This window comes from Conger conger, chromosome 5 (assembly GCF_963514075.1).
Source record: "Conger conger chromosome 5, fConCon1.1, whole genome shotgun sequence".
NCBI lineage: Eukaryota > Metazoa > Chordata > Actinopteri > Anguilliformes > Congridae > Conger > Conger conger.
Window position 1 is genome coordinate 19,770,530 of NC_083764.1, and position 26,840 is coordinate 19,797,369.

The 26,840-nt window shown below is 41.1% G+C and overlaps 1 protein-coding gene across 1 annotated transcript in view; it reads right to left on the reverse strand.

The window, feature by feature from the left end:
• Positions 1–26,840, reverse strand: part of LOC133129365 (disks large-associated protein 2-like) — a 148,012-nt gene that overhangs the window by 103,460 nt on the left and 17,712 nt on the right. The gene's annotated exons all lie outside the window — the stretch shown is intronic.

Sequence of the window (26,840 nt, forward strand, 5' to 3'; positions counted from 1 at the left end):
AAGCCACGATTGTATACTTTCAATTGGTACTCCCTACGGAGGTTGGACTGAATATGGTGAACTCCTCATAAAGGGTCTGATTGGAGCTACTACACGTAATGTAATTACAGCCAATGTAGCTGAATCTGACAATGGGCAGGGGGATTGCTTCCTTTTCAGTATGACTTGAGAAAGATGAAGCCATAGGAAACGCTTTGGGATTCTTAACTGAGATACGCGTCGCTGTGATCTGAACGATCTTTGAGAAAGCTTTACGTTTCTGAACTTATAGTAAAAAAATAAACTGAGATTATATCCGACTACAAAGGCAAACTGGCAGGGTATCCACGTTAAATTTGATTTTCCAATCAAACGGAATACAGATCCCCCAACACACACATACACACACACACACTGACACACTGACACACAAGCACACACACACGCACACACAAGTACTCACGCACACCGCACGCACACACACAGGCTCTCACACAAAAACAGCATGCACCAGAAACCCAAGAGGAATTCAGAGTGTCTGCACAGCACGGCTCCTTTTCGCAGTATTGAGATTTTTTTCCTATTTCTTCTTCTTTTTTTTTTTTGAAGAACACGTTATGTAACCAGAATCCAGGCAAAATACCCTCTGACTGATCCAGATACAATGGAAATGAAATGCTCTGTGCCAGAATTTGCATTCACCTTGGATATGGTCTCCCACTCACTCCCACACTAGCACCGCCATCCACAGACGTTGGCTCCCGCTATGATGAGACAACCACCAGTGGTACAGTCTGAGCGCTCTCCCTCAGAAGATAATCCTAATAAGGGGCGAGCCGCGGCCGTTCCCCGCTAATGCGCCGTGTTCTGACACAACATTCCTGCAACTCGCCACGGCAGCTCTCTGCATCGATCAGGGGGTGCCATTTGAGGATTTTGAGGCAACTTCTGCTCTTAATTATTCAGTTAGCTCAATCGTACTGTATCTTGGTCATTTGTGTCAGCAGCAGTTACAGTCATAGACTGCAGGTGTATCCGAAGGATTTTATTGTGATCCAGTACAGGAGTGAACCAGTGGAATCTATCGAGCTGTCAGAAAACTAAAATGAAGGTAACTGGTTGGAACAAAAACCAGCACGCAGAACGGCGCTCTAGGACTGGAGTTGGGCACCCGTGGCATAGATTAAGGCCTGAAATTACAGTCACTGACATGAAACCGGTCAAGCAAATTCAAAGACATGCAGGTTAGCCAATTTAGGGCAGGATGTGTTAATACCCCTCCAGGGTACATTACAAGACGCTCAGTCGACCTACCCTGTAGAAGAAAATGTAAAAAAACTGAAACAAAGTAAAAATAAATGTGGATGAGGTAATTATATATGGCTTTTTTGCTATTTTGTTCAAAGATGTCAATAATTATAATAATAATTTGTTATTTAGCCAATCCTTTCATCCAAAGCGACTTACAGTTGATTAAGCAAAGCAGGGGACAATCTCCCCTGGAGCAATGCGGGTTTAAGGGCCTTGATCAATGGCCCAACAGCCGTGTGGATCTTATCTTGGTAACAATGGGGCTTGAACCATAAAACCTCCAGGTCCCAGTCATGTACCTTAGCCACTAGGCTACAGGTTGCCCCACAAGCAACTACCTTTGTGGTAACTGCCTGGTGATTATTGTAAGTGATAGTACGACATCATCAAATATGTGTCCACGACAAGGCAGTTACTAATCTTCAAAGCAACCTCTTCCAGCATAATCTTTTTTTACATCTGTAAAGATCGAGTTCATTAAGTTTGCACCTAGTTGACTGGATAATGTGTGCTTTTCATTAACATAAGGTAGAAAATATCAAAAAGGAAAGTCCAAAGAAATGCTAGGTGGCAGTTTGATCCTTGAACGACCCCACTTGCTTTATGGGCCAATCAATTGTGAATCTAGTAAGTGGTCTCGTCCATTAGAAAGAATTCCATTCAGCACAAATGTTTCGCAACAAGCTGGATGCGGCTTCTTCAACCCCCCACCCCCACCCACCACCCACTCGTCCAACCGGCCGTGGAATATTAAAGGATACATGACGGTTGCCTGGAGACTCAGCGCGTCCACAGTGGGACAGAAAAACATAATCTCTCCACTGTGCTCCAATGCACAATAAAGACCCCGTGGCACATTTTGCCATGTACACAGAACAGCCGATCAAACCGCGATGAGTCGTAGGCTCACACTGGCCCTGCTGTTCAGCTGAGGTGGTGAATGCCTCTTTTGGGAGGACGTTACCCAGAGCTTGGCACAGGGCTCGGCCTGTGAGGGTGCCCAGCTTTAAGACCCGCTGCCAAAATGTCATTCAGCATTCGCAGTGACCAGTGACATCCACCAGAGTGATGTCAGCCTATGTAGTTATTTTTAGCCCTCATTTGAAAATGAAATATCTCAAAAACTTCAATCCTTCCTGAGGATGGCTATGCGGCTAAGACTCCTAATTCATAACACCTACGGTATATAATGCCTAAGTGAGGTTTCACAAAGGCTCAAAAACCTTGATGAGAAAAAATATCACGTCTGCATGGTCCGCACAATCATTCCTTGCCGGTTGTCAAAAGCCGTTATCTCCCTGTTCATACATTATGAAGTGCTGTGAATACGTATGTGCTTCATTCTTTTTTTAGAACATATATAATAGTCTATATAGGAATCGGCGGCACGGATGGTGCAGTGGGTAGAACTGCCGCCTCACAGCAAGGAGGTCCTGGGTTTGAATCCCCGTCGGCCGGGGCCACTCTGCGCATGTTCTCCCCGTGTTAGCGTGGGTTTCCTCTGGGTACTCCGGTTTCCTCCCACAGTCCAAAGACATGCAGTTTAGGCTGATTGGAGAGTCTAAATTGCCCGTAGGTATGAGTGTGTGAGTGAATGGTGTGTGTGCCCTGTGATGGACTGGCGACCTGTCCAGGGTGTATTCCTGCCTTTCGCCCAATGTATGCTGGGATAGGCTCCAGCCCCCCTGTGACCCTGTTCAGGATAAGCGGGTTCAGATAATGGATGGATGGATGGATGGATGGATATATAGGAATAATATAGGACAATACCCTCCAACTGGGCTACATCTTCCATTAAAGCTTTTGTATCTGTAACATTGTAAGCCTGAGGAATACACAGTAATTTGACAAGGTGGAATTTCCTGACATGACAATAATCAATTGGCCAGAGGGTGATGAGAAAGTGTTATGAATATATGTCATATAAATGGCAAAAATAATATATAAAATATTATATTACATGATTTTACACATAGGTATATACATTATATATGTTAAGGGCATTAAACAAACTTAAAACATGACTCGATTACATGACATGTTACAGTGGCTTCAAAAATAAAAAATTGAAATCAGACCCTTTGCTGTGGCACTCAAAATTGTGGTAAGGAGCTTCCTGTTTGCTTTAATTTCCCTTGAGATGTGTCAAGAACTTGATTCAACCTGGCAAATTTAATTTACATAGCATGGAATGGCACACACGTGTGTATATAAGGTCCCACAATTCACACTGATCAGACCGATCAACTGATCAGACAATGGATATCGTTACATTGTACATTCCATGATCACTCAACTTCGTTTTTAATTGCTGTCACTCCTAGAAAGTATAAAGTAAAAGGGGTCTTTGCAAGCTCAAGACACGGAAGCTTGATGACACTTCATTAAAGATAATTACAGATGAGAACATTCTATAATAAGGTTGTCATGACAATTGAGCCAGCGATGGGGCCAAAGTCTAACTCAGCTCAGAGATGGGCATAACATTGATAGCGATGACATCAAATCGTCCATCGTTCAAGTATAAACTAAAAACTTGCCAAACTATAAACTGGCCGTTAAACAGCTGGTCCAATGGACTCCCTGTGAGCACTTATAAGAAAAGCGGTTCTCCCCTGGTGAGAATGTTGAACACCCAACTGTCTTCTGTCCTAAAACACACGGCACTTGACATCATGATGCATCTGCATGACACCTTTTTTCTTATAAGTGTACCATTTTGTATTCGGGGGGGGGCATCACGTGAAGCAGTGTTCCTAAGGCCTTCGCAGTCGGAGAGACGCGGAGCCGAAAGTGCTTCTGTGTGAAATATGCCGTGGAGTCTTCATGTGCCGCCGCCTCTATCTCCGCACCCCTGGGGTTCATTCCGCTGATGCTCTGAACCCTATAAGCGCTGTTAACTGGATAAGACACAGCAAGGCAGCCGTCCTTGCCCAAATCGAAAAACAAGACCTTTCTTGTAATGAGTTTCGAAATCAGTAGTGCCCACCCCTACCCTTAATAATAATCAGTTGCGGGTGGGAAGAAAACATCAGAGATACCCTCTGGCATCGAAGACATGAATTCGAGGACCCCATGTTATTTAAACCTGATGGGTTTTTGTAGCATTCCTGTGATCTTGAAGCTTTCAGGCAAAAGCAAAAGGGTGCATACTAATGGAGTGATGATGATGTCAGTTCTAGAACAAGAACTAAAAAAAAGGTGTGGGCGGCTAAGGTTTGGAGAGCTCACCAACATGCCTCACCCTGAATCAGAACACAGTCTGAATGTGTCAGTGCATCGCCATGGAAACCGCTCTATGGAGAGTTGCCTGGATGTTCAAAGTTGCGTCGATTGAAAAGTACATTTTTATAAAACAAACTGGAACGGTAGCAAAGTTCCTTTTCTGCAAATGACTGTCGATGAGATTTACTGAGGCTCTCAGAACTGATCTGGGTGAACTTTTTCTGTATGCTTTTTAATATCACTCCTCATTAAGGTTGATTCGCTGTGTCATTCTTTAAGAAATCTGCGTTCCTGATGGCTACTTCCTTCAGTAACGCAGAATTGAACTGAACCCTCAGTTAGCCTAGTCGCCGTCACCATATTAAGCCCGCTTTTGCACACACGTGTGCGTGCACATCCGCCCATACACTAAGTGAGTAGGAAATAGGCACTACAATAGAGAAAAAACACATAATTACCTGAAGTGTATCCCTTGACAACCCAGCGCATCGATGTGAGGGGATGCTCAGAGCCCTGGATGAGCGCCCTCGCTGTTTTCACTGTATTGACTGCGGCAATGGATCCTTCACATTAGTGGAGTTCAAAGAAAACAGGATTTCTGCAGGGTTGCGCTATGGCTTCAGCGGACAGACGACCAAGGAGCGCTTACAACCTCACGGGCACGTTGTCCGATAAATGGGTTCAGACATTCCCAAGAGTCTAGAACCTTCCTTGAGGGAGCCTCTGAAACCAAACTGGCCCCTTCACGCACGCAACACTTACAGTCGCGTGATTCCATCAGGAAGACGTGATGTCGGTAGTGATGAGTCGAGCTCACCCCTTCGAGTGGTGACACAACACACTGGGAATATGGAGAATAGTAACTGCCTCAAATCACCTATTAGTTATGCATATAAAGATTAGCACAAAAGTCAGACTGCTGCAGAAATCAATTTGAGCAGCTGCTGCGTTAACCTTGGAAAGCAAGACGTAATGTGCAATATACAGTGCGCTCAAGAATTATTGGCCTCCTTCATAAATATGCTCAAAATAATACAGTCATTGACATAAGCTTTATTTTCCAACATGCGTAGTGTGCATAATTAATGATTCAAAGGAATCCAAAAAAGTCTTACATTTCTCAAATAAAAGAAATATTTCCACAACAGGTTGCACAATTATTGGCACCCCTGGTTTAATACTTTGTGCAAACACCCCTGGCAAATATGACAGCCATGTGTCTTTTCCTATTATTAGTGATATGGATAGAGAACAGACTTGGAGGGATTTTTGAAGATTCCCCCATGCAGAATCTTTCAGAATTAGTGATAGCTTGTTGGTGGTGAGAAAAACGTTCTCACCTGACCATAGCACTCTGTCCTAGTCATGATTCCAATGAAGTTTGGCAAACTCTTGGTTTTGTTTATTGTTCTCAGTATGGGCTGTCTTTGTGCCACCCTTCGAAAGAGTTTGCTGGTTTGGAGGTGTCATTTTATGTTTTCACTTGGCTCTAATCTCTGCAATTCTTAAACTGAGATCCTTGGGTTACTTTTGGCTTCCCTCACCATCCTCCTTACCATCTGTGGCCAATTGCCAATTTCACTTTGTTTGATTTTATTTACAATAATTGTTAGTAAATGAAATAAACGTATATAGCCTTCCTGTATATTTGAACATAAAACATGTAATTCTGGAGCCCACTGTATCTCTGCAACACGACATGGGTCAAATACGTAATTGTTTTTGGATCTAAATACTTTTCTGTGCTCTTGCCTGATGCAATTGGAGCCAGCCAGCAGGACCAAAAGGCAGGGTTTTGCATTTTTTGAGAGTATTTCCAATACACCAAACAAGCTCAGTAAAGTGTAGAAAAGTCTTTGAACTCAAAACAATCACGTACGGCATTTGACCCAGGTCCGTATCTGTAAGTGGAGGCCATCGCGATGACTGCCATACATCTCAGTGAGCGCCCTCTCGGTGGGCAGCTACAGAAAAGCCTCGGGCAAGATTATTTTCCCGCCGTTTCCGCCTCACCTAGCACAACGCCTCTACGCTCCGTAATGCGGTCTTGCCGGTGTGAGCCACAGAGAAGAGGAGACGCTCCGCTCTAGCCCAGAGCGGCATTCACGTCCTCCTGCGCCTTTTCACCAGTTCGTAAAAGAGTGGGTACCCAGGCCCACGCAGGAAACAGGAACAGCTAAATGCCAGACTAACCTAATGTTAGACTGCAATTAATGAATAATTGGCCAGAAACCCCATAATGCATATACCGACGAACAAAAAGAGGATGAGCAGCGGATGAGCGGAGCAAGTTGGTGTGCACAGGGGTCCGCTCCCCCTCCGTCTAATAACTTTTATAAAGTGCTCCGACTGTCAGAAGCGAGCCCCAGTGGCTAAGTAAACAGGGACTGTGGGCGGTCTGAGTTTGGCTGGAGAGGTCTGTCCACCCTGCTCCCAGTGCATCTTTAACATGCGTTTGGACCAGGTTTGGACAGTTGCTGCACCCAACAGCAGTGCCCTAACTATCCTAATGTGTGAGAGAGAAAGAGAGAGAGAGAGAGAGAGCGAGAGAGAGAGAGAGATGGGGGAGGGAGGGGGGGAGAGAGTGCGATAGCCAATGAGGGAGGGAGAGAGAGATAGTGAGCGAGAAAAAGAGAAAGAGAGAGACAGAGACGCCATCTCAAACAACAATTGCAGCTGCTACAAGTCAATGAAAAAAAACTAATGCGGTGTCATCTGCCATTCAAAATTTCCGAAATCCTCCAAGAAAATACCGAAAGCCTTCACATTGTGAAGAGTCATATTTTACTGGACAGGACGTTGCAATATCAAACAGCCTACGTTTAGGTTGCTAGGCAATTCAGAGTTCCCATAGAAACAATATGCAGCTGCATATCTCTGCAGTGCAATTAAATGTATGGAAAGAAGAGCATATGACAAAAATCATTTCAGGCACTAAAATTGCTGCTTCACCGTCTCAGTTTGCAAAAAAAGCCAGTGCCATATTAAGATTCTAATATGACATTATTTTGAAATAAAAAGACAACCAATTGAAACCAGCAGTGATTTGGTAACATGTCTTGGAACAGGATGAGAATTTGAAGTGTCTAATGGAAAGAATGATTTTAACCATGTGGCGTGGTGCCATCAAATGTTCTTGGAACAGAGCAAGCCATATTCGGAATTGACATGTTTATTTTTTACTTCAATATTCACTATCCAAGACAAAAGGAATAAAAGGTTCATTTATGCCTGTGATAGATAGGGATTTCATCTTACGAGGAACAGCAGATTGTTAGGACAATTATCCCAGAAAAAATAGAATGGCCAGACTACAACCAACAACATTTTTCTAAACTTTTACCCCCGATAAACCATGAGCGTTATTATTTTCTTCACAGATAGTTTGGTGAACATCATGAAGTGAACATCAAAATTAACATGCCCATGCTTTTGAATAATAATAATAAAAACACTTATATTTAATCATGAGTCACATTTCAGGACAAATGCTCACTGCACCCCAGCCAAAGTCTCTAGTTTTGGCCAGTAAAATTAACCTTTAAATGTAGTACGTGCTGAAGCTGAAGTCCAAAACTGAAAAATGGGGTACACCCTGTTCCAAAAAGACAACAACATGCTCGTGGAAATGATGTTAAATGAGTTCTTTTTGATGTTTTGTCAGGAAAAGCCCTTCGACCTGCATGCTGAGTCGCTTACAGTAAGCTTGTCCCCTCACTATCCCTCGGGAAATCATCAGGTTCAGAGTAGGAGGCAGTCGCCTAGTTACATCACACACCGTCCCCGTCAAACTGCTTCCCAACAGGGTGTGTGTCAGCCTTCGGTCTACATGCCAATACCATGCTACCTAGCAATACAGACAGAGCCTTTCAGGTTGGTTACGTGCCTAACTGAGTTAGCCCGGTTAGTTTCTTGACGTTTTGAGATAAACTCAATATTATTGTTTTCACAAAGCGAGTACGCGATTTAGCCATTAAGAACCCACAGAAAACCTACTATCACATATTATTGGGGCTTGTTACCGTTTAACAAACTAGTGGCTTCCTGGATGTATAATGACAAGTTTCAACAACTAGCGGCACTTGATTCTTCTCATGTGTCGTCAACACCTCACTTGGCGTTGAACATAAGAGTTTGACGCTGATCATGTGAAAGCAGCTTAACCCTATGTCTGAGCATGTTTTTAATACCATACTTCAAACATTAGGACATATTATGTTACATTAGGATGTATCTTATGCTACGCTATAATATGTTGCACTATGCTGTGCTATGTTCATTGTGTCAGGATTTTCTGTATGCACTGAATTATGCTTGTGAATGAGACGCCATTTGCAATACAAGAAAATGGAATTATTTCATATTGTACACACATACTGTAGGTGCCTAGGATGTGAGGAGTAAGATGATACTGGATGCTACAGAGCTAGCATTTGTATCAAGGCAGACGCATTCCTGGGTGGAAAAAGCTGAAGGCAAGACACTCAGCTAGTTTGTGAGGCATGTTAAAATGCAAAAACCATCCTCAGGTAGCTCAAATGCTCAGAAATATCTACCATGGGCCCTATGGGGCAGGTTGAGTGGCCTTGTGAACTGATGCAGTTCTGGGAGCCCTAGAAGGATGTTCGTTTTTATCCTAAAAGTGGGCCAGGGCAAGGCCAGGTGGGAAAAAAAACTGTGTTTGATTCCTCAGTACTCAGCGCTAAGGTAGACGGCAACCCAGCAGGTTTCAGCTGTGCCTCACTGATTTTGGGGGAAGCCATGGTCACCGGCTCATATGCCATAGTCCCGTCCCTCCGGTGGAACGGCCGTCTTTAATTTCAGTCCGCTCGTCCGAAATGAAAAATGAGCAGAGAGCCTGGCACCGCGCTCCCGTCAAAGCGGCCAGAGAGACACGCGAAGGATGCGAAATGCCAGGCCAAGACAAAATTAAATGTCTTCAGGCGTATTTGCACAACCTCTCCGGAGCGTTCATGCTAATGGTAACATTTGCATGTGGAAGGGTCATTTCTCAAGTGACAGGCTCAGATGCCTGCTAACCATCTGAGCCTCCAGGCCAGGGAGACTCTGGGCTGGATTGGCTGAGGGAAGCAATGGCTTCTGGCAACAAGCCACAGTGCGCTTTGCCAAAGCAGCGTAATCAACTCTGCGATAAGCAAATGTAAAGCACGCATAAAAATCGGTTACCTAGAATGGAGGAAAATGCTCTTTCCATTCAAAGTAAAAACATTTAGAAGTTTGTTGTGAAGTATCTCATTTGTGTTGTGCATTGTACTGTATGTTAAAATAACCAATACGTTTTCATGAGTCTGTATGTTCTAGGAAAAAAGGCAGTGTGCATAAATCTTTATTAATAATAATGAGAACACAATGGCAAAATAGGCCCTCGAAAATGCAAAATAGCCCTTTCTTTTTGATTAGTCATGGTAATATGACACCAAAATACAAGCCAAGTCCTGTATATTTAAATGTAATATGAAATGTATTATTGTACACTGAAATGAGCATTTGTTTTGTTATCAGTACAGCTTTTTCATTATTTTAATAAATGCATTGCATTTGACTAATTTTATTCAAGACTGGTCATTTAAAACCATTTTCAGTAATCCTACTGAACCCTTTTCCGCAAATTCAAAGAAGCACTGGCATTTCTCCACACTGGAGATTTGAGAAGTGCATATCGCTTGTTAATTAGTGTCCTGTCGTGCTTCTGCAGATGTATCTGTATCTCATGTGCACATGCAATATTTCTCTATATATGCAGTATGCAGTTTATAGTTTGTGTGTTTGTGTGTACATACAGTACATGAATGCATATATACATAGACTCAGTGAACACTTTATTAAGACTTAAGATTTACTAGACTTATTGGTGTTCTGGTGTTCTGTAGCCTATCCACTTAGAGGTTTGATGTGTCGTGTGTTCAGAGATTCTCTTTTGCATACCACTGTTGTAATGCGTGGTTATTTGCATTACTGTCACCTTCCTGTCAATCTGGCTATTCTCCCCTGACCTCTCTCATTAACAAGGCGTTAATGAGGGCGTAAACTCTAGAGACTGTTTGGTCAGGAGTTTCTGAGATACAAAAAAACCACCCTGTCTGGCACCAACAACATTTGGTTGGAAAAACAGCTGAACCTCTTGACCATGTGCGCATGCATTTATGCATTTAGTTGCTGCCACATGATTGGCTGATGAAATATTCGCATTAACAAGCTGGTGTACAGGTCTATGGAATAAAGTGGCCACTGAGTGTACACATACTGTACAGTATATAGGGAGGGACAGAAAGATAGAGAGAGACAGAGACATTTTCAAGTGCATAATTATGGTCCAATGAAATTCAACAGACTGACATTTCAGAAATCGATTGGACTTCTTTTTCAACCGGCCCCAGCGGCTCAAAAATACAGACAAACCTGTATCACAATTAGATTTAGAAAGCAGGCCAGACGCAAATCAAGTGAACGGAAAGAGACTATATTTTTTAAAGCGGCAGCGTGCCAAGGTGCATGCCTATTTTTCCATCGCCGTCCCCCCGTCACGTTGCTTTCGACTGTTAAAAACCTTGAAGCGAGAGGCACTGCTCCGCCAGAGAGGAAAGTCTATCCAATGCAACATAATGATAGAGCGATGCATCAGTGTTAAAGTGCCCACACGGTTCGGCCCATTTGTCACAGGTATGAATGCGTGCGGCCGTGTGCACCGTGTCTCCCATCCCGGTAGTTCTGCCCCTGAAAGCCATCTGTCTTTGGGTGTCACGCTCTTAAATTGGACATGGCACTTGTCCAGCTATCCTGTGTCATCGCTGCCCCACCTACGGACTCAATGACACGTCTCCCGCAGACGGTTTCTTACGCCTCCAGCACATCTCTCTCCATCTCTCCACCAGTCTGCAGCCTTATCTCTAATCTACGAGAGCTCCATCATTCAGTGTCTGCAACAAGACGTGGGGGACCAGCCTGCTTGCTAATGACCCCTTTGTGCAGATCAGGGAAAAAAGGCAGTAGCGAAACATGCTCTTCTCATGGGAACAAGAAGTGTTCCAATCGTAGTTCTTAAAAGCTTCAGAACTACAGCTCACAACTGTAGTCCCAACTGAACTTCGCCTCATCATTATACCCTTGCTTTTCTTTTGTATTTAAATGAATGGTCTTCACTTACAAGCCAAATTGTGAGTTATCTCATACTAAGATGCTGTATGGGGAATTGTAAAACAAAAAAAGAATATATCCAAACAAAAGTTATTCATTTATGTAGCTACATGAGGCAATGGCAAGTAGGGATAAAACTAAAACTGGAACACTGTGACTAGAGTCAATCCTAGCTGTGCACTCTACGCTCACTTAATTTCATTTCGCAAAGTATACTGGAATTAGATCTGAGAATCTGCGATCTAAGCCTCGCAGTCATAACCCCGAGCGCTTGTTCATTAACCGAACCTAAACTACAAGCTGACAGCGAAACAATGTGACTGGCCAGACCATGAAGCCACACAAGCCCGTAAACTGATTACCGAAAGACAAAAACAAATCCGTGCTGTCAAATTCAATATGTACAGCTTCTGCCCATAGAGGAAATGTGCATTAGGCATTATTCTATTACTGTGCGACAGCGTACACTTGTTTAAATGAAATAAATGTGTAGTGCAGGCTTTTAAACTGCACAAGCAGAAGGCACAGCCTAGAGACGGCTAGTGGATCTACAGTAAATCCTGTCCTGTGTTGAGGAAGTAGGCTCAGTGTCACACGGGTCACAGTGTAATGGTGCCCTGAAAGAACAGAGGCCGGGAAACTGTCAGCCCAACGTTTAAGGGAGAGCAAGGTGGTTGGCTGTTGCCGTGGCAACCTTTTCTCAGGGCCAGAGCGAACGGCGAGAACGAGGCAAAATAGTAATGGCGGGAGACAGAGAGTAAAAGACGCATTGGGAGGAACCAGATTTACGAAGGGCCTTCGTCTTATTTACAGTGTTTTATTGTGTGAGCGTCCATGCGTGCGTTATATATTAGCCTATAGCTAAGCTGAAGTGATTTTATTAGTGTCAAACTGGGTCAAAGTGTAAGGCTTCCAGTCAGTCAGTCACATTTCATCTAGTATTGTAAAGCTAATTTTATCCCATAATGAAATAAACACATTCCATATAGACAGTAAGACGTGGAACTTCAAACTGCAAGTCTAAACATTGTACTGCTTACTCCAAAACATTTCCTCTTTATATATTTCCTAAAATGAGAAAAGTGTTAAATAACAATAATTGCACTGGTGGTTTTACACACATTTTCCTTTACAGCAAAAATGGTAAAAAAAATCTTTATTTTCATTTTTCTATCAGTCAAAAGATCAATGCACACCGAAATGTTTTCAATGACCTTGAATGCCATACCATTTCAGAGGTATTTTGAATAAACAACAGGAACTTCCACCAGTCAATGGCTCATTAAAACATTAGCAGGTCTTCCAAATTTTGGAATTAAGTCTTGATCGAGAGCATTGCAAGCAGCAATGTTGATTTATTGTCACCGATTTGCATTATTGATTCAATTGAAGCCCTCACCTCCAGGTTTCTGTGACCTTGAGGTTTGTAACATTTCAAAGCCCTTTAGAAGACTGCAGAGGAGTTTCTGCCAACCACCGGCTCATTAAAGCACTGAGAGGAACAAACTGAATTCAAAATCAAGTCTTAAATGAGAGGCCAGATAAGGTGATTTATTTGGTCTGGTTTGAACTTTCCAGCAAGTTCTTTTCCATTTCTTCTTTCGTTGACAAAAGGATGAGTTGATGCTACAGTATAAGAAGCTACGAAGGTTGGTTACTCGAATTCATTATGACCAATTAATTAATGGGACCTTCCTCTTCCTGGCAGGGCTGCCTACCTTTCAGCAAAAGTGATTACGAAAGATTATTAATTTCATGGACGTTACAAATGCAGTATATGCATGGTAAAGCCCAATAGAGCTACATAAGAGACCGACAGGGTCATGTCCTCCTGATGGTTATAGAAGCTCATATCAGTCTTTATTATGTAGCTGTATAGAACTTCACTCACACAAATATGTGGCATCTCTAGTGTCTGTTACCATGGAATTGCCCATATGCTAATTTCAGTCAGGTAGACAGCCATATCTGTCCATCAGAATCGTAGCAGCGCAGAACACCCATCAAGCACGCTGTCACACAAACAGAGCTGGGCGATTGATTCCTGCATGTTCGTGGTGACCTCCGTGGTTTCTACCCGTTCCACAGGGGAGTAAAATGGAGGAGCGACCAAGGTGAGCGAATGCATCCCCCCCCCCCCCCCCCATCATCCGGTCCGTTTCGGCAGCTGAGACGAAAAAAATCAGTGCTGACAATCAGGGATCGTCTCCAGCTCAGCTCCAGTCGGGAAGCCAGGAAGAAGGCTGACGCTCTAAAGAGCTAGGCACCCTTCACGGATAAAGAAAAGAAGCAATTTCATTTCTGTTCAGCTCAATGATGTGAGGATAGCTGTACAGGCAAGATTATTAATCCGTTACTGCAGTTATGTAAAATATGTCTGCCGTTATGCACAGGCAGATACAGGACAATATGTCCTTTTTTTGTGTTTACAATGGGCTCACCATTATAACGCTACCGACCACTTTACATGTGGCTCGCTGACTAGAAAACATTGCTTTATAATAGTACGGTAAACAATATTTTGTTTTTTTGACCTGTTCCTGTGAAACAAAGTACAGTAAGTACAGTGCTAACTATTGAGCTGTGAATTATTCTAGTTTCTGTTCAAGGCAAAAAGCTTATACCTGCTTCTTGGCAATAGTAATTCTATGACATAAAAGACAGCAACAGGTACCTGCTGTTATATTAACCCCAGAGGTCTGTATGCCAAAAAGTACTATCAGTTTGGTTTGCATGACATATTAACTGCTTTTCTAGCAATATACTGTACTGACAATTACAGGTAATCTCATTACAAATGCTATTTTGTGCAAGGCTAATCTATTACTCTAGGATTTCCTATCCTTGAAAATTCACTATTTACATGTGAGATTGTGTGGGATCTATAATAACTTATTTGTGGAAAATTTTCTGGCTTTCCAGATAAATAATGCCACACAGTCACAGAAGTGATGTTACTGGTTAAGTATCCCTGAAATAACATTACAGCTAAAACCACATAATTAATTAGGCAGTCATGAACTACCCAGAATAGCATAGAATATAAGAGAAAATAAAATCTGATCAACATCTATAGAAGATAATATTGATAAATACCGGCAAATACTAAAATGGATACACAGTATCATTAAACCAATTCTACTCACATAAACTGAAAAAATCTGAATAAACAAAAATGGAAATTCTGCTTGTGTTTCGTACCCAAAGGTAAAACTGCAGTGTCCCTGTATCTTCAAATCTATTTCCTTAACTGCCGCCCCATACTGTTATATAATTAAAATAATATACGAGGGAAATGTCTGCCTCAGCAATCTTAGTTCTTACACTCACTCTTCCTTTTACCTCACTTCCCTTCTCCTTTATTTGTCCCTTCTTCCTTGGAGACAGATTATTCTGAGCTATTCTGTTGCTTTTCTCCATCTCCACCACAGTCTTTCACTATACTGTAACCATAACTACGATATGATATGATATGAGCATCCAGACTGACGAACGCTAACGTTCTGTAAATAGCCTCTCGACTATGTCATCTGCCATGTTCCGCACGATGCCCTGTAAATTCGGATGGATTTTTATTGGCTGTCAGTGTTTCATCATTCAGGAAAAAAAATGCTCTGAAAGTGATCCCAATGATATCGCTTGTCACTATCATTGTCATTACAGTAGTAGTGTGGATGACTGTCATTCCACAACTTTTAAAATTATATATTTATAGTTACAGTAATCTTGGCGTGGACGGGCTTAAGAAAGGCCTATGTCTGCAGACAAGGCTTCAAGCACAGCCAGTCACTCACACTGCATTAATGGTACTGCACAATAAGTTAATGGGACAACCAAGAACCCCCAAGAGACTGATTCTGGGCCAGTAAACCCCAGTGAAAAACATGCAATGCCTCTAGGTGAGAGAGAGCCAACACTTTCACCATCTGCACGGTTCAACAGCTAAAGCTTCATACTAGCATATGTATCCTAGACATCCAATTTTTGGCATTTGTGTTGTTTCAGTGTTTATGTAAACTCTCTTTAACACTACCTGATTCCCAGAGGCCTTTGCTAAGGCATGGTGCCTTGTGCTTTCGCACACAGAAGTCTGTGGTTATGTAAGATCATTTCCTTCAGTGCTCTATACAGTAGGTATATGGGAACTGGGGGAATACTGTATATTTAGTGAAGAATCTTCCATAAATAGGGATACAATAAGCCGGCTGGATTGTACAAGTGAATGGTGGTGCACATTTAAGGCTTTATCAGACTTTGGTTCGGTGCAGTTGCACACCGAGGCCTGGGGTTCGCGCCCCGGTCATGTCAGATCCGAGTATGGCTGGCCCATGAGGGAGCAGAAAAATTGGGCCGCCACTCCGAGGGTGGGACTCGGCAGCATATAAGCCCATCTGATTGACCTGGAATCACAGTTTGTGACTCGAGACGACAGGGCTTGAATAAGGCGTGTCGATCTCCTTCCGGCCACCGGGGGGCACGGTTGTAGCAGTGTTTCCTCAGCAGCACGTGGGCAATTGAAAATAAACAGGGTACAATTGGGAAAAATCAGAATAAAAAAAAGGTGTGTTTGCATTTCTTGTTTTAATGGACTAAAATATTCCATCACACTACACATGCAGGTGGTAACAGGCTATACAAATGGTAGTCATTCAAGCAGTGGTGGCCACAGTCACAGCCGTGAAGGAAAATAATTTTAGCCTCGCTTTACAGCAGCATCATAATTCAGAAATAATGCAGAGCTCAAGGGTTGAGAACCTAACTGCAACAAGAGCCACAATGACTAAAGGCCCTGACACACCAAGCCGACCGCCTGCTGTAGTTTGAGCATCATTGAGTGTCAGTGGCTGAACGCTGTCTCCCAGTCTGCGGTGTGTCCCGCACCATTGCCGCCAGCCGGCCCTTATTAACCGGCCCATTCAGCTTTTTGATTCGGCAGTGGAGGCCATCGATGAGAAAGAGTCGATGATTGGCTGTTCAGCTTCCCAAATCAGTGCATGAGAAGAGAAGTGAGCTTGGTTCTGCTCAAGGTTTCTTCCTGTTAGTCAGGGAGTTTTTCCTTGCCACTGTCACTCTGCGCTTGCTCTGAGGTGGTTTCAGGAGTGGGCTCTTCGTAAAGCTGTGTTGTGACAATCTTGCATTGTAAAAAGCACTATACAGTTGTGTTCAAAATAATAGCAGTCCTTACCAGATCAATCACTGTTTTTGGTAGAAAATATATTACTACATGGCAAATAATTTACCAGTAGGTGTAGTAGAGTCATAGAAAACCAACAGACCCAACATTCATGGTACACATGCTCCTGAGTCTGTGTAATTGAATAATTAATTGAAAGAGGCGTGTTCAAAATAATAGCAGTGTGGAGTTCAATTAGTGAGGTCATTCATTCTGTGAAAAAACAGGTGTGAATCAGGTGGCCCTTATTTAAGGATGAAGCCAGCACATGCATTTCTCTCTGAAAACCTGAGGAAAATGGGTCGTTCCAGACATTGTTCAAAAGAACAGCGTACTTTGATTAAAACGTTGATTGGAGAGGGAAAAAAAACGTATAAAGAAGTGCAGAAAATAATAGGCTGCTCGGATAAAATGATCTCCAATGCTTTAAAATGGAAAGCAAAACCAGAGAGACGTGGAAGAAAACAAAAGACTACCATTCGAATGGATCGAAGAATAGCCAGAATGGCAAAGACTCAGCCAATGATCAGCTCCAGGGTGATCAAAGACAGTCTGAAGTTACCGGTGAGTACTGTGACAATTAGAAGACGCCTGTGTGAAGCTAATCTATCGGCAAGAAGCGCCCGTCCCACTGTTAAAAAAAAAGACACGTGCTGAAGAGGATACAATTTGCCAAAGAACACATCAACTGGCCTAAAGAGAAATGGAGAAACATTTTATGGACTGATGAAAGTAAGATTGTTCTTTTTGGGTCCAAGGGACGCAAGCAGTTTGTCAGACGACCACCAAACACTGAATTCAAGCCACAGTACACTCTGAAGACAGTGAAGCATGGAGGTGCAAGCATCATGATATGGGGATGTTTCTCTTACTATGGTGTCGGGCCTATTTATCGCATACAAGGGATCATGGATCAGTTTGCCTATATCAAAATACTTGAAGAGGTCATGTTGCCTTATGCCGAAGAGGAAATGCCCTTGAAATGGGTGTTTCAACAAGACAACGACCCCAAACACACCAGTAAGCGAGCAGCATCTTGGTTCCAGACCAACAAAATTAAAGTTATGGAGTGGCCAGCCTAATCCCCGGACCTTAATCCGATTGAAAACTTGTGGAGTGACATCATAAATGCTGTTTCTGAGGCAAAAACAAGAAATGCAGAGGAATTGTGGAATGTTGTCAAATCATCCTGGGCTGAAATACCTGTTCATAGGTGCCAGAAGTTGGTTGATTCCATGCAACACAGATGTGAAGCAGTTCTCAGAAACTGTGGTTATACAACTAAATATTAGTTTAGTGATTCACAGGAATGCTAAATCCTGAAGATTTTTCAGTTTATACAGTAAATATTTGAGTTTGTAAAGAAAAATGCAGACACTGCTATTTTTTTGAACATGTTTTGATTTAGGATATAATGTGCAGTGTTCCCAATGCATCGAAATAAAAACTATTATAAGGATTTTGAGCTTTACTCACGTTTTTAAACACACTGCTATTATTTTGAACACAACTGTACATATGAAATTGAATTGAATTCAAAAGTGAGCATAGCATGTTTTGTTTTGTATTGTAAATGGTATTACATTTAAATTCAGCTAGTATTAAAAATGTCTTCAAAATCCCTGCATTTAACTTGTTTAAACCTGGAGAAACCCTGATATCATAACCAGGCTGTGGCTGCATTCAATTCACATTATGGGGCAGAATCATACTGTATTTCTTACTACACATTTCTTCATAGAAGAATTAGGTTTAACGTATAGCCAGATAAAGGGTACTGAAAATAGCACTTTATTGACAAGAGGGAACACCAGACAAAATGGTATATTTTACAATACAAAACTGTATTTAAATATTTCTGACAACAACCATAAGGAAACAGGAGAGACTAAGCCAGGACAGAGTGCTATATAATACTGTATGTATAGTATAATTGAAGCAATCTATCGCAGTGTATATCACTGACACTCCCCTACTGAGATACAATCCCGATAGTAAGTACTTTGCCTCTATCATGACTGGAATGATAAGTTCTTTCAACATGTGGAACTGAACAGGAAAGAGCTGAACGAAATTCTCAAAATCTGAGGTTGCATTTAATTCTAGCTCTCAACACAAGTTGAACCTGTCGCTGTTATATCCACGATTTCACCCGTTTAGCATGGCATTCTCCTTATTTTTCCGCCTCCGCCTCTTCTTTTCTTCTTCCACAAGCAAAACACTAAAGGCTGACACAGCCAGTGCCATATCTGACATCTTGTTCAGAGTGGCCTGAAAAATAAAATGGCAGGCACACGGTAGTTTGTTTGTTTATCTTCCCACAATCCTAGGTTATTTCCTCTCACACAGGCGCAGAACATACCAGGTCTTTGCGCCGTGTTTGAGCGTGACTTTACATGGTCGAATTGAAGTAACGTGAGGTGACTCAAAGCGTTCTGACAGTCAGCCTTGGCTTCCTGGAGTTCTTTGACTTCATGTGTCAGGACCTTAAGGGTGCTGCTTTGACAACCCAAATGGTATGATTGATCATTACATTTTACTGCAGGAAAACACAAGCAAATGTAACGCATGGTGTGTCAAACTTTCATCATTTATGTTGACTTTTCATACAAGTTCTCATGTTCGACATCTCACAAAGTACTTCATGTACAATAAAAACAGGATGAGAAAGAAACAAGAAGATGTAAATAGGTCATAATTTATGGCAATCTACTTGGAGGATCCATCCTGGGATATTTTATTCTTAACATGGTATACATTAAATAATAGTGCATTCAAATGAATGGAACAAACAAATCTGTATGAGGACAATTGCATGTATTCATGTAGCCAATGAAATAGAGCACAACAACTCATAATATCCACTGTCTGCATAAACAGACTCTAAGTCTGAGTCTTCCTTGAGAAAGCATAAGTGTTGCTGTGCGTTTGATCTATATGCCTTTGGACAAAAAAGTAATTCAATTAGCCAAATCAGGTCAATACTGATGCCCCTCTGGTGACCATATAAAAACGCTTTTGGTTTGGGGATGGGAGAGTCGACAGTACTTTACAAGTGACTCGGTGACTACAATACTGCTGTTTATTGGGCAAATTGCGACTACACTGTAATTTAACTGTACTATATACAGTAACTGTAAAGAGAGTTATCCAAAAAAAGAGAGCAAAAACAGAAATAACGATTCCCCATAACACTCCACAATAGCTAGCGCTGACAAAAACAGACAGGGAAGCAGATATGCCTAATTGTGCCCATCAACCAGATGCTAAATAACCAAACTATCATAGCATAATGGAGACATGTCATGCATTTTGCCCAGAACCTTCCGGGAATATCTCTGCTTTAATGCACTTTGCACTTGCAGTCAAGCTAACAGATTTCCAGGACCAGCTACTTATGTATTTGTAATCTATTTATTTCATATAGGCAGCCAAAGGGGATTCAATAAACATGGATATCATCTGAACGAGTGTCTTCTGTTATTTTTCAGAACAAAAAAAAAAAAAAATGGTCATAAGTTATTCAGATAAACCAAATTATCAACCTTCTGATCTGTCCTGCCTCTCCTATTTTCAAAACTAGTCAAGCAGTTTGTACTTCTAAGAGGATATTGGCCCAAAGTAACATGAATAATGCACAATTTGCAAAAAGAATATGTATTTTTAAGCTAAATTAAATGTGTTCATGTTATCAAATCAGCTGCAGAATTATATTATCAGGCAAAGGAAATACCAATTAGTTGGAATGTCAATAAAACGCAGTGCTTAATAGATAGTGAGTGACAGTCATATAGACCTTTGACTCAAACAGGCAACACAGATGATGACGGTTTAAGGAGCGGAACCCTTCTCAAAGGCTTCACCCTGAAGCCTATTTGTACTACATGGCAACCTTGCATATTGATTTTACTACAGCGACTGTGATTCATCTTTATAGCCAGGAACCTCTGTATTCCATTTGCATAAATAATGACAGCAAATTCTCCTTTCAAAGTTACACACCTGCCAGAACGGTTCTCAATGACAACTGTTGAGCGAGACGGTTCAAAGGGGGCACCAGGAAAGTCACAGCTCCAGGAGCTGGAGAGCTCTGCTGTACAAACAAAACATTTACAACGCATTACCCTCCCTTCATATGATAGTGTTGTTTATCTCCTCAGCAATACATTATCACTCTAAGTAAGATACCTTATATTTTTTTCCAATGACTGTGGATTGCTTAACTCCAAGGCAAATACCAAAATGACTCAAAGCGTCTCAAAAACACAGACAGGAGCTTGTCTATTCTTGACTAGCTCTATCCTACAGGAAGCATGCATCATCGATGCTAAAATAATTCACTGAAGGGGTGGGTATATGTAATAATGGGGAAAAAATTTAAACAATGCAAATATTTAATGTTGGAATTCAAATGTAGACACTGCAAAACTAATACCATAATTAAATGCTAGGTGATCATCAGGTACACGTATGAAGTGGAATTTGTTTGCAAAAAATGTTTCCAATGGCTTGTGTAGGAATAATGAGTCACTGATTAGCTTCATAAAGGGGAAAATACAACTAACTATTCTTTATACAATAGCTACGGCTATACTTCCAGTGTTCAAAAGGAAACACCAAAGCAAAACAGTGGGAGGGGTACGGAGGTATTTATATGCTGGAAGTGAAAAGCAGATATCTGTGCTAATCAGTATTGTTGGGAGTGCAGATATACCGTTTAATAAGAAACCTGCTGAGTCTCAAAAAAGCCAGGAGACAAAACATTTCAAGAATGAGTGGATTTATGGTAAAAATCCCTTCTCAAATCCAATGAGAGAGGTTTAAATTTGCTTCTTGCTCAAGGACACTGCTGGAGCAGTCTCGGAGTATGTTGCAGAGCTATGAAAATAAGTTATTACAAATTCTGCCGGATTGACTGGTGTGTAGGATCAGCGATGACAGGATCAAGAGACGATTATCATCGGAAACAGACCTCGCGTTCAAGAATGCAAATTGGCACAGGCGGTGTGGTTGGCTGAATGGGAATATTCGAGGTTTTCGAGCGAGACCTGCCACAATGACTTGTAACAGCCTGCAGGGGCATCGCGTGGGTTCACTGGGGTTTCAGGAGAAGAAAAAAATGTCCTGTAGCAACAAATAAGGAATCAGTGGAAAGGGAAAAATGCACCATTTGATTGCAAATTGAAACAAAATGGCATGTGTGCAAGAACAACGGGGCTCACAGCCAGATAATAAGGAATGAGAAAAATTCAGTTTGGTAAGACGGCAATCACAAATATTGTAAATGAGCTCACCAAACTGCACTGAACAGGCCTATGAATATCCATGTTTGTTGGTCCTCAGATCATGCTCAAAACAGGGCGAGAATTGTCCCTGATCTCACAGAAGTAACTATAGTCTACTCTGATCTTCTGTTACCATGCAAAAGTAGAACTTGTTCATCCATGTTGAAATATCCATTTGGAAAATTTGCAAGTACAATGTTCCTGCTAGGTTTCAAAATTGAATTCACCGAAAGATGTAGTTAACAGATTTTATGAAATGTTTACATTGTTAAATGTAAAGATGGAATTAAAACAATCGTAGTTGGGTGGCTCATCTTGTTAAGTTACTAATCTAGTTTATGGACGGTCTGTTGCCACACCTGGACTGGGCCAGCGCTAACAAGCTATGGAGGATATACACTTACTGAGTATTAGTATTGTACACCTACTTATTCATGCGATTATCTAATCAGCCAATCATTTGGCAGCAGTGCAATGCATAGAATTATGCAGATACGAGTCAGGAGCTTCAGTTAATGCTTGCATTTAGTCTCTAGAGTTTGCAGAGAATAGTGTAAAAAGAAAAAGAAAAAAAAGTGAGGCAAAAATGTGTTGTTCATGAGAGAGATCAGTGGAGAAGGGCCAGACTGGTCGAAGCAGACCAATAAGTCTAATAAATACCTAATAAAGTGCTCACTGAGTGTATATGTAGACTGGGGTAATGGCTACAAAGCATGAATGGGTTGAAGAATTCAGAAGGGCGGCAACAACAGAGGAATCTGAGGACACACTAGCCTAAAACAGTCAGCTTTTGTTCTGGGAGCATGGAAACATACACTAAAATAATGTAATAAATTAACATAACAGACTTCTACCCAGCCCTTATAAATTCTAGACTGGAATTTCACCAGCATCATTGAGTCAGACCTCATTAATGCATGTTTATGGCAGTATAAAAGCCTTTTCCGATGCTATTTTACATTAGAAACAGTCGTGTAAAAAAACTAAACCAAAAAAATGTCCGTCGCTTATTTTTGCTGAATGAATAACCTTTTGCAGTTTCTTTGTTTTGGCACACAATGTACATCCAGAGACGCAGCAGGGAGCAGCCCCTACCCAGGGGAATTATAAGGCATCCAGGATCCAGGATGTGGTGGAAGGAGAGAGTGTGATGCAGTTCTTTGATGGTTGCGATGTAAATGAGACACTGGCAACTCATTATTTTTCAAGCTTTGTTCATCACTGGTTTTTGAAAGGACATGTTTTATATATTCTTATGGTTCAGCTTCTTGTGCCAGACATCCAACCTCTACCGGAAGGTCCAGGAGTCTCCTGGAATGTGTCACCTGCTCCCTACCTGCGAGTGGGCAGAAGTCTCCGGCAAATGTGCCCCATGGGTTGAAGTGAAGTCTAGGAATGAATGGTCTTGAATGGACAGACAATAGAAAACTAAGGAACCAAAAAGTGCAGGGGAATTACCCAGGTAATTGTAATGTGTAATGTGCATAATGTTTGAAATTAATTCATCTAAGAATTTCACGTTATTATTTTTGGGATGTATTTAAATCGCATGATGGGAATTATGTGCAAATGAACTGACAAAAGGGTGACATTTGGACTGGATCAGCAAACGTTCATGTAGATTTTTCTCTCCTTTGGTTTACAGACATGGACAGACAGATGGAGAGATACAGTTGTGTTCAATAAAATAGCAGCACAACATCAGTAACCTGATGAACCACTGTTATTAGTAGTAGTGATATTTATGCATGGTAAATACTATACTTGTAGATGTAGTAGTGTAATAGAAAAACAACAGACCCAACTGTCATGACATGCACGCTGCTCTGTTCTCAGTAATTGACTCATTCATTGCAAGGGGCATGTTAAAAAAAATAGCAATGTAGAGTTTAATTAGAGAATTGATTCATTCCATGAAAAAACAGGTGTCATTAATTGTCCTTTATTAAGAAAGAAGGGAAGCAAATTTTCACACATTGTTATAAAATATATTTCCTCTTGAACTGCTAAAATGGGCCATTCCAAAGACTGTTCAGAGGAACAACGTCATTTGATTAAAACGTTGATTGGAGAGGGGAAAACAAATAAAGAAGTGCAGCAAATTATAGGATGCTCAGCTAAAATGACCCAAAATGCTTTAAAATGGCAACAAAAAGCCAAAACCAGCATAAGAAAATGAGAAACTGCTGTTAAAACGAATCAATTGGCAAAGATTCAGTCATTCATCAGCTCCAGAAAGATCAAAGATGATCTAGAATTACGTGTAAGTGCTGTTACAGTTGTTTGATCGAAGCTAAGATATCAGCAAGAAACCCCTGCAAAGCACCATTGTTGAAAAAAGGGCATGTGCAGAAAAAATACAATTTGCCAAGGAATACATCGATTGGTCCGAAGAGAAATGGCGTAACATTCTGTTGACTGATGAGAGTAAAATTGTTCTTTTCAGGTCTAGTGGTCGTCAACAGTACGTCAGACGACCACTGGGTACTGAATTGAAGCCACAGGACACTGTGAAGACAGTGAAGCATGGTGTCGCAAAAATCATGGTATGGGGATGTTTTTCATACTACGGTGTTGGATCAGTTTGAATACATCAAAATACTTGAAGAGATTATGTTGCTGTATGCCAAAGAGGAAATGCCCTTGCTGACAATGACAGCAAACACACGAGTAAGCAAGCAATATCTTGGTTCCAGACAAAAAGATTGAGGTAATGGAGTGGCCAGCTCAATCCCCCGACCTCAACCCCATTGAAAACTTGTGGGGTGACATTAAAAATGCAGTTTCTGAAGCAAAACCCAAAAATTCACAGGAACTGTGGAATGTATTTTGTTCATCCTGGGCTGAAGGTGCCAGAAGTTGGTTGACTCGATGCAACGCAGATGCGCAGCAGTTATTAAAAACAATCGTTATGCAACTAAATATTAGTTCAGTAATTTAAAGTGAAGTTAAATCTAGAAAAATGTCTTCACAGTTTATGCAGTTTGAAGAGAGAAAAATGTTGACACTGCCATTTTTTTAACAGATTAATATTCCTTTTCTTTGCTCCCTGTAAAAGAACAATGCAGACTTGATAAAATTTGCTAATGCTTTGATTTGGAATTGAATGTGTAATGTTTCCACTACATTTGAAATATTGAACTAAAAGCTATTAAAAAATATTTGCACTTTATTCACTTTTTCTAACGCACTTTCACGCTATTTATTTGAACACAACTGTAAATGCACACAGGGATGGACGGACGCAGGCACAAAATGCTTAACTTGAAGATTAATACCTTATCTTATGAAATAGCTTAACAGGCATATCTGACTTTTGGATACCCTTTTCACCAAATTCACTTTTCAGGAATTTTTCCTGAAGTTCACAATGATATGTAAGGATTTGGTCTTTTTTTCGTTCATTGTTAATTTATGAAACTTCTACGTTACTACAGAAAACAGTGAGCCTTAAAGAAAAACAAGTCATGGTCTCTGATGAATTACTGTAAGAGCTAGAAATACAGATCATGTTCCATTCCATTCTAAAGGAACAGAATGAAAAGAAAACAGGTAATTTGCATCCACAGTAAAACACTCTCAGTGCATTTTAAACACACTGATAAATGCATTAATTAAATAGTTTAGGCTGGTTGAAATTTGACAGAGCTGCCTGCTCCCAAATCATCTGTCTTCAACACTTCGAAAATGTTACTTTTTAGTGTTGCAGCATGTTTGATTCATTAAAATCATCAGCTGCTGAATGAACCACAATCACAAAAGCCTGCAGACATGGTGGCTGTGAGTTTGACACCCCTGATTTAGAATATCTACCTTACTGTTACAATTGATAAAAAATACATCTTCAAAAAGCAACGAAGCATAAAAGCATGCAGACATGGTCAAGAGGTTCAGCTGCTTTTCAGACCAAATATCATAATGTGGACGAAATGTGATTTAAGTGACATTGACCATGGAATGATTGTTGGTGCCAGGCAGGATTGTTTGAGTATCTCAGAAACAGTCTCTAGAGGTTGCAGAGAATGGTGTGAAAAACTAAAAACATCCAGTGAGCAGCAGTTCTGCAGGCAAAAACACCTTGTTAATGAGAGAGGTCAGTAGAGAAGGGCCATATTGGTCAAGGCTGACAGGAAGGTGACAGAAACAGAAATAACCACACATTACAACAGTGGTATGCAGAAGAGCATCTCTGAACACACATTGCGTCAAACCTCTAAGTGGAGAAGCTACAGCAGCAGAATACTTAATAAGTCTAAGAAAAGTAAAAATGGTAATAGGTAATAAAGTACTATAGTGTAGTGTATACTATATAATGGTGCTTCGCTTATCAAGCGGTTTTGAAATGCAATCTGTTACACATAATTACTGTGTTGAATGTAATAACTTTTAGTGATACCAATAGTAAACTGGATATCTATCTTTTTAGATAAAGGCAGCCTGTAGCCCAGTGCTTAAGGTACATTACAGGGAGTCTAATCAGCTATAAGTCACTTTGGATAAAAGCGTCAGCTAAATAACAAATTATTATATATTATAAAAGAGCTTTTGGAAAATCCAGTTTCTTTTATACAGGACTTAAATACTACAAGTTGAACTAACATTGAATTCATATATCATAAATAGCTCAGGTAGAATTATAGGAGTGGTTATGAAACTGGGCTTGTTACCAGAATTTTCCAAGTTCTATTCCCTGGTGGGCTATTGTACACTTG